The following is a 19,797-nucleotide window of genomic DNA, read 5'->3' as shown; positions in this document are numbered from 1 at the left end:
GACTTCCTTTTATTCAGATTTAAAAGACTAATTTTCATTTGTAATTGGTTATAGTCATTTTAGTAGGATTTTGACACAGTACAAAATAATGTATATTTCTATCCTACTATGCATAACTGTAACTCTTTCAGAGGTGTCCAAACTTTTAGTGCTTCTGGGCTGCAGTGGAAGAAGAGTTGTTTGGGGCCACACGTTAAATATACAAACACTAATGAAAACTGATGAGCAAAAAAAAGGGTTTTAGGTAAATTTATGATTTTGTGTTGGACCACATTCATCACCATCCTGGGCCACATCCAGCCCATGGGCTGCAGGTTGGACACCCCTAAAAGTAAATTTCTAACATAAACAGCTTTGTAAAGGATTGAATTATTGACCTCTCTCCCAAAATTCTTATTTTGGCAATCACCACCTTTCTGGAAACAGACCTCTAAAATCATAAAATTCCTTTATAAATATCTTATTAAGCCAGAATTGTAACACCTTTCTTGTGAAGCTAAAATTTTAGAACACTTCCTATACTGTGTAAATTACCTCATACCGTCTCATTAAATCTCCAGGATTTTTAACTTATGTTTCAGCAAGGAGAGTTTCCATTAGAACCCTGCATATTCAGATTGAGAAGAGATCTCTGCAAGAGTATACCTATTGTTCAAAGTGAGCCACCTATACATAATAAAACTAGTATGCAGCCTCAGGTCAATACATGCTGGCTCTCCCTGCCACAAATAACCTCCTGTGAAATCCAGGAACAGCTTTATTGCTTCTGCTACTGCCCACAGTGTCTTCACTCCTCTCAGTCATCCCCTGTATTATAGAAAGAAGTCCCATAATAATGGGACTTCTCTCCATTCTTTAAACCTGGAAAAATTAAGCCAATCCAACAGAAATTTTAATAATGACATTTCTCTAAGAGAAGCGAGATAGAATGTACTTACTGACACCTTTTCTGAACTTCACCTCTCCCACCAATTTGGGCATACCTGAGACTTCTGGGTGTTTCAGCAGGAGCAGAAGAGCATATTTCAGGGTGGTACTTGTTGTCTCTGTTCCAACTCCAAAAAAATCAGATACAGTCACTGTCAAGTTTTCCGAAGTAAACCCCTACAGTGGGTTGTGCTTCCCCTAGGAACAGCATGATTAAATTATTTGACAAATTAACTTGCTAGAGTTACAGTTAGTCCAAAATAACTCACATTGTTATAAAGTTAAGCCAACATATTAACTGCCAGGTGCAATTTTAGGAAAAAAAAAAACTGCTATCTGGTTTGCCAAGAGACTGTAAATTATTTAATGCAGACATCATTTCCTACTGCCTTATTCCTCACTTGGTTGAACGTTCCATACGTTGCCTCACTGCAGGTAGGTGAGTCATGCAACATAGTTTTTACCAGTGAGATATAAGCAGAAGCCTATTGATTTTGATCCTTCTAACTCCTCCTTCCTCCTCAAAACAAAGATATGAAGGAAATGGTAGAGTAAACATCATCTTGGGGTGAGAAGATTTAACCATAAAGTGAGGCCTGTTGACTAAGTGTAAGTGAAGAGAAATGGAAAGTATTTGACTCTGATATTTTGGGGCTTCTGAACTATCCCTCCACTGACACATCACAAGACTCTTCTGTGAGGTAAATAAACCCATTATTTGTTAAAGCCATTGTTAAAAGGTTTTCTTCTATTTCTAGGCAAACACAATCTTAATTGGTAGACATAGGTAAAGAGGTGAAAGGCTTGTACATTGAAAACAAAAACCATTGTTAAACAAGATGAATAAATAAATGAAAAACCATCCCATATATAAATATTGGAAAATTTAACATTCATAAGATGGTAATAGTCCCTGAAGTAATATAAAGATTCAATGAAATCTCATCAAAATTCCAAAGGCCTTTTTGCAGTAATAGGATAGCCCATCCTCTAAATTCTTTTGAAACTACAGAGGAAGGACTCAACTTCCCAATTTGAAAACTTTCTACAAAGCTGCTGTAATCAAAGCAATAAATTTCTGGCAAGAAGATAGAAAACAAGACCAAAGAAATAGAATGGAAATCTAGACATAAACCAACACAGCTATGGCCTATTTATTTACAACAGAGTGCCAAGACTAATTCATAAGAAGAGTCTCTTCAACAAATTGTGCTGGAACAACTGGATAACCATGTAAAAATGGATGGAGTTGGACCTCTGCTTTACTCCAAATGCAAAATATAGCTCAAAATAAGTGAAAAAACCTAAATATGAGAGCAAAACCTATAAATCTCTTTTAAAAAATAGGGAAAATCTTCACAAATTTGGGCTTGGCAATAAATTCTTAGATTTGACACCAAAGAAACAAAAGAAAAAAATATGTAAATCAGACTTCTTGTGCATCAAGGGATATAATCAAGAATGTCAAATGACAAGCTACAGAATGGGAGAAAATATTTGCCTTTCACATATGTATAAAGGCTTAATTCTTAAAATATATGAACAACTCACAGCTCCACAACAAAGACAAGCAACCCAATGTTTAAGAGACAAAGGGCTCAACTGGTATTTCTCCAAAGAAAATATACAAATGGGTAACAGCACATGAAAATATGTTCAACATCACTAGTCATCAAGTAAATGCAAATCAAAACCATGAGTCACAACTTTATAGTAACTAGAATAGTTTTAATAATTACCAAAAAATTAAAAAATAAATATTGGCGACTATGTGAGAAAATAGGAACCCTGTTCATCCACACTGGTGGAAATGTAAATGTAGTCACTGAGAAAAAGTTTGGCTGTTCCTCAAATGTCAGACATAAAATAGTCATATGTCTCATCAGCTCCTCTCCTAGGAATATACCCAACAAAAATCAAAACAAGTCCATGAAGAAACTTGTACAGAAAAGTTTATAGCATCATTATTCATAAGAGCCGAAGGTAGACACAATACAAATGTCTCATCAATAGATGATGAATAAATAAATTATGGTATGTACAAAAAATGGAATGTTATTCAGTCATGAACAATAAAAACCACAACTTGACAAACCTCCAAAACATAAAGCAGATTACAGGTTAATAATAGGTGGGGTAGGAGAAAATGAGAGAGATCATTTAATGGATGTGGTATGTTTTTGCAGAGTGGTGGAAAAGTTTGAAATTAGAGAGAGCTACTGGGAATGTAATAAGTACCAATAAATTGTATACTTTAAAATGGTTAATTGCATGGTATGTGAATTTCACCTAAATTCTTAAAATGGTACTACTCCATGAATAATCTACTAATTTAATGCAATCCCTACTGAAGTCCCACTGGCTTCTTTGCAGAACCTGACAAGTTAATCCTAAAATTCATATGGATATTCAAAGGACCTAGAATAGCCAAAACAATCTTGAAAAACAGCAACAATGTTAAAGGACTCACAATTCTCAATTTCAAAACTTATTAAAAAGCTAGTAATTAAGACTACCAGATGGTGTGCTACTGACATAAGGACAACACCCAGATAATCGGAATAGAATTGAGATTAAAAAAATACACTCTCACATTTTCAGTCCATTGATTTTTGATAAGGGTTCCAAGGCAATTCATGTGGGAAAAATAATCTTTTCAACAAATGGTACAAAATTCATGCTTACTGATATCAACCTCCAACTCCAAGCCTGTGCCAATTCATTCTATTTTATACTCAGTGAAGCTTCTCTCTTCCATCCACCTCTTTCTCACCACAACCTCTGCACCTCTGTCCTTCACTGTAAACTTATTAAGATTTATTTCCAATCACCATACATTCAGGAAGCCCAGCAGCTTAAGCCAGTCTTTTTCATTTTTTAATACATTGTGTGTAATGATAATGTCCGTTTTCACATTATGCTATTTTGTATTTTCTAATATGTTTGTAATTGTTTTCAAGTCACCTGAAGATTCATTCTGTCTCTCCTCAGGTAGATTATTAGTACCCCAAAATAGGATTAATGTTGTCCAGTTAGTTAACAATTTACTTTTGTTTAACAATTTAATATTATATCTTCCATAATGCTTAGTGTAGATTCATGCACACTATATATCCCTAAAATGCTTGTCAGAACTACTTGCCGAACGATTGAAATATCACTGGCAAATACAAAAAAGGAAATTCAATGAACCACAAGATGCACAAACAATCAAAATAACTGATCTCTTGTTAACAGTTTACCTGCTCTATTTTGATTGGGAAATAATCAATAAAAGATTGTTAATGTCCAGGGATGCTTGAAGTTCCCTTGCTTTCTCTATAATATATCTTTTTAAATTAGCAATATTTTCTAATACTTTGTTATGACTCCCTGGGAAATAGTCAAGGAGAACCAGGAAATTATTGTAGAGCTAGAAAAGAACATGACAGTGCATTAGATAAAAAACATTTAATGAAGACATATACCATATGCTAAGCCCTGGCTAGAAACTGTACTGTAATTATTAATGAAATATGGCTTGTGTCTTGAGGAGAATTATTATTTTATAAATAAGTAATTTTCTACACTGATAGGTGTATTTGAAGGAGAAAATTCTGACTAGGGGATCAAAGATGATAGTTATATCCTATACTCATACATTATGTTTATATTATAAAAACAGCCCAACCAAGGACTGAACCCGCAACCCAGGCACATGCCCTGACTGGTAATTGAGCCAGCGACCTTTCACTTTCAGAGATGATGTCCAAGAAACTGAGCCACACTGGGCAGAGCAATAAATCAACTCTTTAAAGTAAATAAATAAAATAAAAACATCTTTATATCAACTCTCATTTTTTTACATCAGTTCTTCCCTACTCTTGAAATATAGGGTGGAATAAACATTATGATTCACATTTTGTAGATGACAACAAAGGTGACTGGAGTTTGAGAAACATGATAGAGCACACAAAACTAATCCCTGCTGTTTCTATTTCTGTCTAGTAGCTTCAGATATCAAATCAGTAGTTAGAACTCAGAGGGTCCTGACAAGGCCATAAAACACAATTCAACATTTTATATTTGAAGTAACTGTGCATCAGAGCAGTTAAGTGATACGTCTAAGATGACATCATTATCTTTTATGTAGACTAGAGAACATGTCATCTAAGCACAGGGTAAAATTGTGATGTTTGTTTATGGTTCATATACCATATAACCAATCATTTTGTTATCCCCAAACAATTACCTTGTCAGGGTGCCAAGTGAAGCATCAAATACTTCTTCTGCGGTTAGTTCCCTAGCAGCATTTGTAGTCTAAAATATACTCCCTTCTTGAAGGAGATATTCTCTACTATCCTAAATGCATATATTCTCTTCCTTCCTAAATGCATATATTTCTGCCAGCTTAATGTACAGAAGTCACTAAGTGTTGATTAGATGACAAGACTTGTGGGTAATGGAAGCCTTTGAAGAAGAACTGAGAAGTTTATTTAGTGCTATAGGCTTGTTTTGGGGAAGTCAACAAAGTACTCTGTGGGAAATTGGGCTTTGGAAGTCAGTAGAAAATCCACTGGACAGGGTCAATGGGATTGAATGCCAGCTCTGTATTCGGGACATGCCTTTCCCGGTCCACCATTAAAGGGTAAAGGGCTTGATCAAATTTCCCAGATGAGCACTTCATGATGCTGAGCTCTGGGAAGAACTGTGGTGTCCAGCCATTTACTTCATAGCTTGGCAAATACAGAGATTTGGACACTGATAAAAGAGCATAAAGGATTCCTTGGGAAGAAACAATCTTGGACTCACCCATGTCCATGTAGAGCTCAGAATCTTGATATTCTCATTCAAACCTTTCCACTATGTTTAGAAAACACAATCTTTATAATCAAAATGATTCTGGAAAATAATGGAGCAGATCACATTACAGGGAGCACAGGCCAGGATAAAAGTGGGATCATAGGGTGATGCTAAAGAATCAGAAACAATTTTAAAACATCATTAAAATACACATATGAAATGCATTATTTATGAAATAACAGGTCAAGGTAATTTTAGAAACTTTAAAGAATATCCTACCTACAAATTCCCTAACAGCAAAATATTCAACATACAAAAAAGCAATACATCACTTTTATCTTAACCTGAGTATTCTATTTCAACCTAGCTAGTTAAATAATGGTTTTCTGAAAAATACTCAGTTATCATCCACTGCCTTTAGTTTTACCCCTTTTACCCAAGGTCTTGTTAATTTGGAGGAAAAGAGATAGAAAAAACACATTTAAAGAGGCCATTTTTATATCACTTTATAATTAAACTTATCACTGCTGAATATCATTTGTCTACAAACTCTGTAGAGAATTAAATGCTGATATAGAAAAACAATAGGGAACTCAAAATGTTTTATGTGTAATAAATAGTTGAAAGAATTATGTGTAGAAGCAACAGAGGGGAAGCTAAAGAGAGGGAGATTGTGGGTGAGTTCATGTATTTGAAGAAATAAGTGTAAAAAAGCAGGAAATATCCATGTTGTATGACTAGAAAAACTACTACAAATGAACAATTACTATAAAATGGATTTTTTAAGTCTAAAATAAAAATAAAATGAGAAATCTTTATTTCAAACATAAACCCCAGGTAAGTGAAACAAAAAAAAGGTAAAATGATAAATGGAATTCTTTTAATCTTTTATTTCAATGTTTAAAAAAAAAATCTTCCTGGAGGATCTAAGATGGTGATGGAGTAGGAAGATGTTACACTCACCTCCTCACAGAACCAAACAGGAAATACAACTAAAATATAGGGCAATCAGCCTGAATAACCAACTGAAAACTAGCTGAAGTCTTATAACCAAGAATTTAAAGAAAAAGTCACATAGAGACTGGTAGGAAGAGCATAGACATGAAAAGGGCTGGCCCATGTTCACGGGCAGCAGCTGACATGCTGGAGAAATATTTCACCTGCAGGGGTTCTCCCTGAGAAGCATGGGGTTTCTACCCTAAACCAGGCTTCCCATCCCAGAACATCAAGACAGGAAGAGTCACCCACATAACATCTGGCTGTGAAAATCAGCATGGATTCTGTCCACCAGAGAGTCAGGAGTCTGCTAGAGACACAGGTGCCCTCTTTAAGGGCCAACACACAAAATATCATTTCAACTACTCACCCTGGGCTCCAGTGGAGGGAGCATAGAGTGGACTAGAGTCATGTGAGGAGAGACTGAAGTTTATGGCTCTGGGGAAAGAGCTGAATGAATAGCCTCCAGGGTCCCTGTGTTGAGTCCCCCTCTCACACTTCAGACACCATATTTCTTGGTTGGAGCAATACCTCTACATTCTGGACTCCCTGTTGTCCCACCCCAAGGAGCTTTTTGCCCAGGAGAGAAGTTAGCTGCCTGTGCCAAGATGTTGAGGTCTGGGCAGACAGAGGAGGTGTCAATGACTAAGCTGCGTGGCTTTGGGGAAGCAGACATTCCCCCCCCCAACTTTCCCATGAACCTGACCAGTGACTCTTCTCAAGGGAGATCCACTAGCTCCACTCTCCAGGCTCCCAGCAGCTCCACCCTCCCAACACCTGGTTACTCTGCCCTACCAAGGTCTGGGCAAAGTGTGGAACAGACTGAGTTATGTGGCTCTGGGCTGGGAGTCACTCCCTCCACCTTCCCCCAAGCCTGATTGGCCTCTCCCCAAAACAGGAGGTCCACTAGCCCCATCCCTCTGACTCTTGGAGGCCCCACCCAGCTGAGACTGGGTTACTGGTAGAATACGGAACAGACTGTTGTGTGGCTCCAGGATGGGGTCCATTTTTTCTTTACACACCTGACCAAGGCAAAGCCCTCCCTTCATATGGCCAAATCTTGGTCTTTTTGGTCCTGATAAACTCTGGTTGTATCACCCTGATGATTCCCTGAGACATTGCCCCACCACAAAGGTTATGCAAGCTCCCAGGAGGTGGCAGCTAGACTTGGTATACCCTGGGACATTTGCTGAGTGGCCTTAGAACCAGCACTGGCACTGAGTTTGAACCTGTATCAACCTAGTGAACACTACTCACACCTTCCTAGTGACTCACTGAGCACCTACCTCATGTAACTTGAATGCTGCCAGAGGCTCTTTTAATAACTGAGCCTAACAGACAACCAACAGAGATCTTGGGATGCCTTGGGACTTTTGCTGACCTGCAGTCAAGCCCAGTGCTGGTAAAAGCCAGGCTTGGTGCACGGGTCCTGGGTTCCCACAAATTCCCAGACCCAGGAAAGGCAGCATTTGGATCATTTTATATCAACAAACACATTGCCTAGGGCCAGTGACAGGCAGCATCTGCAATTGGCCTGCACCAGTGTCTCTTCCAAGATGCACCAGAACAAAAACACCCAGTGGCCATCCTCAGATAACATCAGAGCAGGATCCAATTAGCTTTGCAGGTGGCATATGCAAAGGTAGATCTCAGCAGGCACCAGACCCTGCTGAGGTGAATTCCACTTTGTATGGTCAGCACCTGCACTGCAGTTCTTACACTGTGGTTAGGATTGATGCTCACAGTCAACCCCATGCACAAATGAACCAATAGCAATCAAAACTTAATTACAACAGGAGGGCCCATATAACCCATATAAGAAACATTCCTGGAGTGTCAGCTCAGGTGATCAGGGAGATTGTACCACTGGGTTCCACAGAACACCACTACATAAGGCCACCACCACCATTCAAACACTGAGTCATAGCAAATCTACCTAATACATAGAAACAAACACAAAGAAGCAGTAAAGTGGAGAGACAAAGAAACATTTCCCAAACAAAAGAACAGAAGTCTCCAGAAAAAAAGTTAAATGAGTTGGAGGCAAGCAATTTATCAGATATAGATTTCAAAAAATAGTGAATGAACTTAGTGAGAACTACAACATCATGGACAAGGACATAGAAACCATAAAAAAGAACTAGTCAGAAATGAAGAATACAATATCTGAAAGAATAAAATGGAAGTAATAAACAGTAGGTTAGGTGAAGCAGAGGACTGAATCAGCAATTTGGAAGCCCAGGTAGGGAGGAAAAAAAAAACAAACACCCAATCAGAACAAAAAAAAGAAAAAAAAATTTAAATGAGGATAGCTTAGGGGACCTTTGAAACAAGATGAAGCATAACAACATCCACATCATAAGGGTACAGAAGAAGAGAGAGAGCTAGGATTGAGAACATATTTGAAGAAATAATGACTGGAACTTTCCTAACCTGGTGAAGAAAAAAGACACACAGGTCCAGGAAGCTCAGAGAGTCCCAAACAAGTTAGACCCAAAGAGGCCCACGAAAAGACACATTATAATTAAAATGGCAAAGATTAAAGACAAAGAGGGAATCTTAAAAGCAGCAAGAGAAAGTTAGTTACCTACAGGGAGCTCCCATAAGACTGTCAGCACATTTCTCAACAAAAATATTTCACACCAGAAGGAGTAGGCATGAAACATTTAAAGTGATGAAAAACAAGGATCTACAACCAATGCTTCTTTATCCAGCAAGACTATCACTTAAAATTGAAGGAGATATATAAGAAATGTACACTGAGAACCAAAATGGCAGAGGAGTAAGTAAAAACTACACTAACATCTTCCCAAGACAAATCTGGAATTACAGCTAAATTGTAGAAAAATCATCCAGAATAACCAGCTGAACACTAGCTGGAGAGGAACCTTATAACCAAGGAGAGACAGAAGAAACTACTTCACCACAACAAGGCTGGTAGGCAGTGCAGAGGACTGTCTGGGCTCCTACAGGTGGCACCTGAAGTTCTGAAGGGACATTTCAGTGGCTGGGGGGGGGTTCCCCCTGAGAAGTGTGGGGTCTAAACTCCAAGATGGGCTCCCAGAGCCAGAACCAGAAAGCACCAGAGCCAGAAAAAAACCCAGATAATATCCAGCTGTGAGAAGCAGCAGGCTTTGTCTGCCCGGGAGAGATGGCTGAAGATGCAGAGAGCTTATTAAAAGGCCAATGCACAAAATTTTGTTTGCAGCCACTTACCTTGGGGTCTGGCAGAGGACAGGCAGGGTGGACAAGAGATGCTTGAGAAGAGTCTGGAACTGGTGGGTCTGGGGAGAGCACTGAAGAAACAGCTACCAGGGTCCCTATGCTGACTCATTCACCATACTGCAGGAGCCATGGTTCTCAGGCAAAGCACCCCTCTCCAAGTGGCATCAGCCTGAGGAGAAGCAATAGCCCTGCCTACAAGAATTCCTCTACCACACCCTGCAGCGTTTAAGATGGACTGCTGATTAAAGCTTGATTAGATTAACAGTTGATCGGTTTAACATTTAAGGCAGAAAATACACAGCAGCCAAAGTGGGAGGATGAAGGAACAGACCCCAAATGAAAAACTATAATATTCTCCAGAAGAACTAGATGAAATGGAAGCAAACAATTTGTCAGGTAGAGAGTTTAGAGTAATAATTATAAGGATATTCAACAGCATGAAAAAGACATAGAAACCATAAAAAAGGACCAGTCAGAAATAAAGAATGCAAACTCTGAAATAAATAATACACTGAAAGGAATAAACAGTAGGTTAGATGAAGCAGAGGAGAGAATCAGGGTTTTGGAAGACAAAATAGAAAAAAACACCCAGGCAGAGCAGAAAAAAGAATTTTGAAAAATGAGGAGAGCTTAAGGAACATCATGGGCAATATGAATCATAATAACAACAATATCGTGGAAATACCAGAAGGGGAAGAGAGTGTGCAAAGGATCGAGAACCTATTTGAAGAAATAATGACTAAAAATCTCTCTAATCTGGTGAAGAAATTAAAAAGTCATACAAGTCCAGGAAGCTCAGAGAATCCCAAACAAGTTGGACCCAAAGAGGTTTCCAGTGAGACACATTATAATTAAAATGACAAGACTTAGAGACAAAGAGAGAATCCTAAAAGTCACATGAAGTCCCAAAAGCAAATGAAGTCCCTATTTGGCAATTTATTTTGCCTGATTCAAAATGATATTATTGTCCTGTTTCTATGCTTTTATTCTGTGGCACAGCCTAACCTATTTCTAAAATTAATACATAAATATGAGGGTGATTGTGAATAGCTGCCATTTATGTACCCACCAATGGCCTGGGTAATTTGTACACATATTACAATTAATCTTCAAAACAGCATTGTCAGCATGTTCATTTGTTGCTATTACAAAAAAGGAAACAGATGTCAGAGAATTCCAATTCATTGTCAGCATCCCCTAGCTACTATGTAAAAGATCAAAATTTGAACCTCATTCTATACAACCTCTGATCCTTGAGCAATATATCAGCCCCCAATTATCATCATAGGACCAACACCCAGCTGACTACTTCAGGATCACTGGTAGCGATCTTATCATCAGAATTCTGATTCAGTAGCCCCGTGATGAATACCAGGAATCTATGTTTTAAGAAAATACCCTGGATGATTCCGATGCCCAGCCCAGTTTGTGATCCACAGATATTTCTAACACAGAGGAAGGTGAGCACCACAGAGGCAGTGCCAGGACCGGCAGCATTTCATGGATGAACAATTTTGTGCTGGCTGTGGCCACAGGGTCCTGTTCCCAGGAGGCAAGCCATGGTAACTTTTTTTCTTTCATTCACTTACAATGCTCCTAATCCCAGAGTTTTTTCCTTGATATTGGGCTTAATTTGCTTCCTCAGAGAAGTGCAGTTTCTATGACTATTCTGAACAAAACACATTGTTTACATAGATCACTTCTCTTTAAATTAAATTTATTGGGGTGACACTGGTTAATAAAATTATACAGGTTTCAAATGTATAATTCTATGATACATTATCTGTATATTGCATTGTGCGCCCAGCACCCAAAGTCAAATATTCTTCGGACTTCTTGAATGAAATCGCTACTCAAAAACACTTTCCTTACCATTTACCTCAAACTAAAAATTATAGCAAATGATGGCAAAACAGAAAAGGGCAACAGCTCTTCTCTCCTTTGCTACTTTACTGTTTTGATTCTAGCATGCAGAGACCTAGTATACCTGTAGGAAAAATGGTGTCAGTCTGACTCCCTCACCTGGATGTCTGGACAACTAAGATAAGCAGTATTCCCATAACCTTGAGAGTGGGCTGCATGTGCAGAATCATGCTTTGGTATAAAACATCTTGGCACGCTGCCAACTTTGTGTGTGTGGTGCAGCCTCCCTAGGCTGGACAGGTCTGCTTGGGGTTCAGGAAGATGGAAGATGCATAGAGCCTTGGGGATGCTTGACATGCCTTTATTCGGAGAGTCACACAGACACAAGCCTGGTCTGGGGATATCACACAGGCCACACAGCCTGTATCTGCGCCGTACACAGGCCACGAGCCTGTGTGGAGGGAGTCACACAGGCCAGTGTTCAAGTTGGTGCCCCAAATCCCTACCCAATACAAAGCTCCTGTCTCTTAAATAAATAATAGTCCTAAACAAAGCAGGCTACAGGCCAAAAAGGTGGAAGTAACTATCATGAGCTGCGCATGCGAGCCTACTCAAGGCTTCAGTTTATCGCAGCTGGGGCTCAAGGCTGTGAGACCCGGGCTCAAGGCTGGGGGGACACTGCTTTATCAGACTCCTTCAAGGTTGTGAGGAGCTACTCCCTCCGGTTACCCATGCATCTAGGTGAGGGAGCCAGACTGCTTCCACGTACCCTACAGTGTGCATTTAGTAAGGGAGTTGAGACTTCCCGAGGCACAACACACGGCTTGCGGCATGCATGGATCGCCCACCCTTGAATAAAGGCATGTCAGGCATTCTCAGGGCTCTGAGAATTTTCTTCCATTTGCCTGAATCCCATGTGAACCTGCCTTGCCTTGAAAGGCTACAAGACAATTGGTGCGTCAGCAGGATTCATTGCAGTAGAGTATGAATATGGAGGAGCCTTCAGAATCCTCCAGAGGGGGTCCTGGAAGGTTGGCTAGTCACTGGTATGGGGTATCTGGTGGCGAGTATCCTGGCAGCGTGGGTTCCCCCCAAGAATTGGCCTGATGTTAGTGGCCGCTCCCTACACAATACGGAAGGCTCTGTGGGTCGTAGGGGAGACCTTAGAGAAACCTAATGCCCTGGCAGCCATGGGGGCTGTGGGCTGGGTGTTTCTTTCAGCTTTGCGAGCTGAGACAGAGACTGCCCATTGTGAGGCAGCAAGGTTACATGAACTCCAAGGAAGAGCAGAAGCCTTGGCAGCTGGGATCTGTGCCCTGAAGGAAGATCTCTGAATGGCAGAGTCACAGCGTTCCTCCTCCCCTGTCATAGCGGACAAGTTGGAGAAGGTCTTGGAAGAACCAAGTCCCCTGTGGGCCCACCCAGTAGTGCTACAGAAATCACAGCAGCCCCTGGCGCCTGGGGGAGATCGAGCTGTTCCCAACCACGCAGTTGAACACATAACTTGTCACCTCTAAGTGCAGGCTGAACTGGTTGATCTCACGAATCAGTCTCACCAATGACCCAGGGAGCCCTTAGCAGCATGGCTCTTATGCCCTTGGGATCTAGGGGTGGATAGCATCATGTGCACTGATGATGAAATGGAAAAGTTAACTTCCATCACGATTCACCCCTCCCTGAGCCAACAGCCACAGAAAAGCTGGCAGCACGGAATGGGGCAGGGATTGCATTCCCTGTTGGAGTGGGTCATGGCAGCTATTTGCATGGCCTGGGCAGATGCAGGAGACATGCCAAACTCTGTGAGCAAATGGCAGTCCTTTGCAGACTTGGTGCAAATCCTGCAGGAGTTGGGCAAGTGCCAGGCTATGTTCAATCCCAATACCCAGGGCCCTGATGATGAATGTTTTATGGCAGGAATGTGAGATCTAGTGTTGCAACACGCCCTTCCACCTCTTTTGGATCCCTCTTGGTAATCCTGGCTCCATATGTCGGCCGTTGCATTAAGGACATCACCACAATGGTGGCTAGTTTGGGGTACACAGAGGCTCACTGGCAGCAAAAAGGAGTTTGGATGGTGTCCCTCATTTCCTATGTCTCAGTCAAACAGCACCCCTGTGCAGGTGACCAAGACACAGATGTTATCAGACCTTGTAGGGGCTGGAGTAGATGGAACTAAGATTGAGAGGAAGCCAAACGTCTACTTATTAGAACTTTGGAAACAGCTACAAGCTGACCAATTTTTCCTGCAGCCTCAGAAGAAGGTGGTGAGGTGGAAGCCAAAGGACATGACCCAAGAAGTCCGTCCAGTCTGGCTGGAAGACCAACCTCCCAAGAGGAGGGAGGAGATATCCTCTGGACATTTGATTAGGGGGCAAGCCAAGGGACCCATCTACAGGGGACAGATGGGGACCAGAGGCTGCATGTAGAATTGGCTATCCATTGGTTCCCTACAAATGTGCAACGGGTCCTGGCCTTAGTAGATACAGGAGCAAAGTGCACCCTCCTGCATGGACACCCTGACAACTACCCGGGGCCTGGGGCCTCTATCGATGGTTATGGGGGGTATAGTGTAATGGTGAAGGCTGCACAGCTCTCTCTGGGTATTGGGCAATTGCCCCCTGTGAATATACTGTTTATGTATCCCCTATTCCTGAGTATATCCTGGGTATTTGCTGAGTATATGCTCCAAGGACTGTGGCTATGCACCACTGCAGGAGAGTTTCACCTGAGGGTGTGAGCAGTAAAAGCCATTCTGCGGGGACATGCTGAGCATCCCCCCATGCAGCTGCCACCCCTAAGATGGGTAACAGTAATGAAGCAATATCGGTTGCCCGGGGGACATGAGGAAATTACAAAAACTATAGTAGAATTGGAAAAGGTAGAGATAATTAGGACCATTCACAGAGGCTTCAACTCCCTCATGTGGCCAGTGAGGAAGCCAGACGACACATGGAAAATGACAGAAGATTACCAGGAGCTCAACAAGGTCATTCCCTCAATACATGCAGCGGTCCCTTCTGTGGTAGACTTGATGGACTGGTTAACTAATAAGCTGGAAACTTACCACTTTGGAGCTGATCTAGCAAATGCCTTTTTCACCACTGATATTGCTCCAGAGAGTCAAAATCAGTTTGCCTTCACATGGGAGGGCTGGCAATGGACCTTTACAATGCTCCCTCAAGGATTACTTGCACAGCCCAACCATCTGTCTCCAGCTTGTGGTGGAGAACCTGGCAAAGTCGCCATGGCCTGCAGAAATGCTCTTCTTCTATTTCTTTGATGACATGATGCTAACCAGTGATTCCCTTACAGAATTAGAGAAAGCAGTGCTATAAGTGCTGTCATACTTGAAGTCTGTGGTTGGGCAGTCAACAAAGCCAAGCTGCAAGGGCCTGGATTGTCTGTCAAGTTCTTGGGGGTTGTCTGGTCTGTTAAGACAAAAGTCATCCCTAATGTGGCGATAGATAAAATTCAGGCATATCCTGCCCCTACCACTGTGAGACAGCTCTAGACATTTGTGGGCCTGCTGGTGTACTGGAGAGTGTCCATGCTCCACCTCACTCAAGTTGTTTGCCCCTTGTATGCTTTGGTAAAAAAATGGAGTGAGTTGGGACTGGACCCCAGCCTTGGAACAAGCATTCCCAAGGAGTGAAGCACATAAGTAAATGCACTCAGGCCTTGCATGCTCTGGATCCTGCTAGACCCTGTGAGCTAGATGTGCATGTGACACAAGAAGACTTTGTGAGTGGGGAGGGGGGGTCTGTGGCAGCAATCAGAATGGCTACATCAACCCTTGGCTTTCTTGTCCCAACTATGGAAGGGTCTCTGATTGAAAAGCAACTGGCTGCAGTGTATGGTGCCCTGTTGGCCATGGAGGCTATAACAGGAACTCTCCCCATGACAGTCAGGACCAATTACCCCATAGCAAGGTGTGTCTGAGACTGGATGGCCAAGCCTCGCAGTGGGACAGCCCAGACATCCACATTGGCTAAGTAGGGGGGCTTATCTGCAACACAGGAGTACTCCATTGACTAGCCCCCTATGGGCCTAGTTGCAGGAAGTGTTGAACCCTGTTACCTATGTAGATGAAAAATCTGCTCCTGCCCCTGTAGAAGAAATGGAAGCTAGCCCCTTCCATGAAGGGCAGGCACCTATTCCTTCAGATGAATGGTATACTGATGGGTCCAGCAAGGGTCAGCCTGCCATGTGGACTGCTGTGGCAATTCAACCAGAAAGAGACACAATCTGGTTTGACACTGGTATGGGTCAGACTAGCAAGTGGGCAGAACTATGAGCTGTGTGGCTCGTGGCTGCCGATGAAGCACCGCCCCTGACTATTTGCACAGATAGTTGGGCAGTGTACTGGAGGCTAACATTATGGATCTCTACTTGGCATGCAAATAAATGGATGGTTATGCATAGGCCATTATGGGGACAAGATCTATGGGAATTAGGCCACCAGAAACAAATCACTCTATATCATGTGACTGGGCATGCACCCCTTGCTTCCCCTGGGAATGATAAAGCTGACACTCTAGCCAAGGTGTGATGGCTGGAAACGGTGCTTGCCGGCACATCAGGAAAACAAGTCACTCAGTGGCTACACCATCGCCTCTTACATGCTAGACAGAAGACCATGTGGTCCACTATAAAAACTTGGGGGTTACCTGTCACCTTAGCAGAGGTACAGGAAGCTTGTGAGACCCGTGTTGTCTGTTTGTGAGAACATCCCCGGAGGCCTGTGGGAAATACTGGGAAGGTGGTGCGGGGACAGGTACTGCTGACCCAGTGTCAGGTTGACATAATTGGACCCCTCCCTAGTTCAGAGGGGTATAAGTATGCTATCACAGGTGTGGATGTGGCCACCTGACTGTTGGCTGCATACCCTGCACACCATCCAGATCAGAGAGTGGTAATCACTGCGCTGGAACATTTATGCACTGCTTATGGGTGACCCTTGATCATTGAAAGTGATCAGGGGACACGTTTTACTGGGGCCTTGGTGCAACAGTGGGCCCAAGACCTAAAGATTGACTGGAAGTTCCATGTGGCCTATCATCCCCAAGCTGCTGAACAATACAATGGTCTCTTAAAGCAGGGCCTACGTGCCATCGCAGCAACCTCTACACTGGGGGGATGGATGAAGCGCTTGTGGACTATCCTCCAGACTCTAAACTAGAGGAGTTGGAGGGGGTGCTAAGCTTTGATGGAAACCTTGCTCCACCAGACTACAGCTCCAGTTCAGCTACAGGTACAGGCTAAGGATGTTTTGCTGAAACCGGGCATGGGAAAACAGGGAAATATTCTCTTGCCCACTCCTGAGGGCCTGGAGCAAGGGCAAACAGCCACTTGGACACGGCCTTGAGAAATAAAAGCTCCCCAGATGCTTTGGGTGGCCCTTGTTGCCTGTTGGGGACAAGGGGTAGGAAAAAATTTGCAAATAGTGCCCTGGGTTATTGGGACATGGCCCCCAATCTTAAAGGATGACAGACCCAGGGCCCATAGACTGTGAAATGCTTCTCCTTTGTGATATCCTTATGGCCCAGTATGAGTTCTTCACTGTTGTTGCAAGTAGATGCTGAACCCCCAGTTGAGGCGTGAAAGGTATGGTATTCGCCCCCAGGAAGACCCCTCTGCTGACCACCGTCTTATCAGCTGACCAGACACTTGCTTTTATATTGCCTGAGGGTCGTGATTTGCCATTGTTAGTTCCAATAACTGCTTTGTCTCTTCCCCCCTAGGGTGCAAAGTAACACCATAGTGGACTGAGTACATACCTATGCATCAATGGCTAACCAATCAGCATGCTGGGTGTGCACTGAAATCCCCCTGAGTACATCAGCCCAGGGCCCACAGTTCATCTCTCTTGATTCTGTCTCCAGTTGGATTTGGTTACAGCACCAGTGAAACAGTGCACATCCCTTATGGAATGCAACCTGGACTGACATCTCTGCTGGGGCAAAGCAGCAGTATGGCTGACCCAGGCCATTAGTCAGCTACTCCATATGGGGTGGCTTGGGGTGGCTCACAGATGAGGCCATAGAGCTGGCTGGACCAGCTCCCCTTTGTATTGAGAATCTCAAAGGACAAGCCCAGGTGGGCTGGGCTCTGACAGGTCTGTCAGACTCAAACTCTAAAGCATTCCTGGCAGGACACGGAATGATGCATGGGCTGCAGTTCCCACTGGAGCCCTGTGGATGTGTGGCTCATATGGGTGGCCTTACCTGCCTGGAAATTGGACTGTCCGTTGTACCTGGGAATGGCCCTATTAGCCAGCTCAAGTTCAGAAAACTGTTGCAATCCGGCCAACCAACCAGGAAGTGTTTAAAGCGTGACACCAGGTAAAATGTACTCCCTGGTGGTTTACCCATTAGCCATTTTTTCTCTTCAAGCTGCTTTTATAGTCACTGAGACTGAGATAACTGCTTTGGCTTTGCACACTGCTCATGGGTTGAATGCAACACATGATTCCTTAAGCCTCTTAAATGAGGAAGTGTAACAGTTGAGAAAAGTAGCCTTACAAAATCATATGGCCTTAGATATGCTGACTGCATCACAAGGTAGGGTGTGTGCCCTAGTAGGGGCTGAATGCTGTGTGTATATTCCAGATGTCCATCACAAGGTTAGCCAAGCTTTATGGACATTACCTTCTGAGACCTGTGCTATCGAACGCCTGACAGGAATGGTGGGCATCCCTAACTACTGAATGGCAGTGGGTGCTTGCTGTCCTGGGCAGTAGTGCCTGTGTTTTGGTTGCTTGTTGCTGTAGTCTATACTGCTGTTGCAGCATTTGGGTGCAGGGTTCTGCCCTCCTCGCCATGGGACCCTCGCAGAAAATAACCTCATGTAGATTGTACAGTGAGAAACCCTGAAGGGGTGGATTGTCAGGAAAATGGAGTCAGTCAGGCTCCCTGACCCAGATGGCCAGGCAACTAAGATAAGCAATATTCCCATAACCTTGAGAATGGGCCTGCATGTGCAGAATCACACTTTGTTAATAATATCTTGACACCTTTCTGGCTTTGTGTGTGTTTAGTATGTAAGTGAGTTGGGACTTCCCACGGCATGATACGTGGCTTGCAGCATGTGTGGACTACCCCATCCTTGAATAAAGGCCTGTCAGGCATTCCCATGTCTTTGCGAAATTTCCTCCATCTGCCCAAATCCTGTGTGAACCTGCCCAGTCTTGAAGGGCTGCAAGATGGTACCTCACTTGTTAAATGCATTATTTTTTTTCACTACTCTTGTTGATGAGAAACCAAAAATAATACCCCATGGAGATTATTTACTTTACAATGACATATATAATAGTTTTAACATTATATTAACATTATATTTAAATGTATTTTAAGAAGTATATTTTATTCAAAAATAGAGGTTAATTTACTTACCCTTTATAAGCTGCTGGAGGAAACAAAACATACATTGCTTAAGGATTTGCTGATGTTCTTCATATCCAACTGTAGCATATTTCCAATAATTGGCAGAGGTGTGGGGCCAGGTGGAAGTTTTCTGTTCCCAGAGCTTTGTTTCCACAGTGAAAGGAGAAGCAAACAGGAGAGACAGAGCACCAGGACCACAATTGGGTCCATTGTAGCTGTCTCTTCTTACTGAGTCAACTGGGAGCTTAAAATCCAACCATTTATAACACTCCTTGTTACCCAGCATTGCCTCTTTGAATCAAAGGCTGAATAATGAGCTAGATTTATTTATTTTGACCTTTGTTTCTCAAAAGCCCCATCCTGGAGATTCTAAGTTAACAGATTTGATGTAGAGTAAAGATACTGTTATTTATCTTTTAAATCCTACATGGTTAAGAACCAATGAAATAAATGTTTTCATTAAAAATTTGCTCAACTTCCAGTCAAGATGGTGGTGTAGGTCAACATGGCTTGCCTTCTTGCACACCATAGCAAAAATTACAGCTAAAATACAAAACAACCATCACCCAGAAATGTCAGAAAATCAAGTTGTATGAAAGTCTGACAACCGAGGAATTAAAGA

At 42.5% G+C, this 19,797-nt stretch overlaps 1 pseudogene; it reads right to left on the bottom strand.

Annotated features, from left to right (window-relative positions):
- Positions 1-796: 796 nt before the first annotated feature.
- LOC129069832 (cytochrome P450 2C19-like) lies at positions 797-19,385 on the bottom strand (annotated as a pseudogene).
- Positions 19,386-19,797: the final 412 nt, after the last annotated feature.

Source organism: Pteronotus mesoamericanus, unplaced genomic scaffold (genome assembly GCF_021234165.1).
Source record: "Pteronotus mesoamericanus isolate MK-2021 breed Mesoamerican mustached bat unplaced genomic scaffold, CSHL_Meso_final contig_24, whole genome shotgun sequence".
In the NCBI taxonomy this organism is placed as follows: Eukaryota; Metazoa; Chordata; class Mammalia; order Chiroptera; family Mormoopidae; genus Pteronotus; species Pteronotus mesoamericanus.
The sequence above is the reverse complement of the archived record's forward strand: the minus strand, read 5'-3'. Positions and strand labels throughout refer to the sequence as shown.